The following is a 1,357-nucleotide window of genomic DNA, read 5'->3' as shown; positions in this document are numbered from 1 at the left end:
TATAATATATAATATTTATATAATATGTGATATTTATATAATATATAATATTTATATATCATATTAATATAATATATAATTATATTAATTATATTAATTATTAATATAATATATTAATATTTATGTAATGTATAATATTTATGTAGAATATAATATTTATGTAATGTATAATATTTTTATTATATATTTATGATATTATACAATATATGAAATATAATATAAATATAAACTGGGAATGGTGGCAGTGATTGCAGCTCCTTTTCCACTTGGGAAGAGCTGCCAGGAGAAAGAAGGGATGGGAGTGTGTGGATGGGCAGCTGGGACCAAGGTCAGTCCCTCTCCACCTCTGTCCAAGGGGGAATGTTCACACCAACAGCTCCCAGAATAAATTCCCCTTATTATGATCCCAAAGAGCCCAGATGGCCCTGACTGGGATTTTGGGATTGGAAGGCAGGGGCAGGAAAAACTGGGACAGCTTCTTGTGGTGCAAACCCCTGGGGGCACTGGGATTGTGTTTAAATTGGGGGTGATAAAGAAAATACTTCAATTTTAAACTCTTCCTTTTGGGAAATACTCGCCTGCATCCTGGGAAATGGGATTGGAATGGGATTGGGGGGTGCTGGATGAGGGATGGGGCAGGATTTGGGGGCTGAGCACCTAAAATTAGGGCTGGAGGATGGTTTTCCACCTGCAGAACCACCTGAGATGGTGCTTTTGGGGGGGAATATTTTACACCAAACTCTCCCCCTCACATGAGTTGTGGTGGGATGTTCGGAAAAGAAACCCCAAACCCCGCAGAGATAAAAAACCCACGGAGGCAGCCGGGATTTTTAGCAAAGATTCTGCTCTCTTTATTCCAGAGGGTCATAAACCAGCAGCAGATAAAACAGTATCAAAAAAAATATGTACAAAAATAGCAACTATTTGCACTGGAGCAGCGAAGTTCGGGATCCAGAGCACGAGGAGGATTTTTTGGCCGCTCGGAAACCGTCAGCAAGGGGGGGAAAAAAAAGAGCTCTGCCACAAGCATTTTCCCAAAGAAGCATCCAAGAAATTCAGTTTATATCTAATTTGCAGTTTCTATCTAATTTTCAGAGTTTCTAGCTCATTTTCAGAGTTTATAGCTCATTTTCAGAGTTTCTATCTCATTTTTAGAGTTTATATCTCGTTTTCCCAGCCCAGCTGAGTCTTTCCCAGTGTGAGGTTCCCACCCCTGTCCGTGCAAAGGACACGGGGATCCCTCTCCAGGGGATGCTCAGAGCTGTTTTCCAGGGGATTTAGTGCAAAAATCACGGATTTAAGCGGCATCCCGAGGGTCTGGATGTGGGAATTCTGCGGGAGGTGCTCTCAGGGGGGG

Source organism: Lepidothrix coronata, unplaced genomic scaffold (assembly GCF_001604755.1).
Source record: "Lepidothrix coronata isolate B3197 unplaced genomic scaffold, Lepidothrix_coronata-1.0 Scaffold137, whole genome shotgun sequence".
Taxonomy (NCBI): Eukaryota; Metazoa; Chordata; class Aves; order Passeriformes; family Pipridae; genus Lepidothrix; species Lepidothrix coronata.
This window is presented reverse-complemented; position numbering follows the sequence as displayed.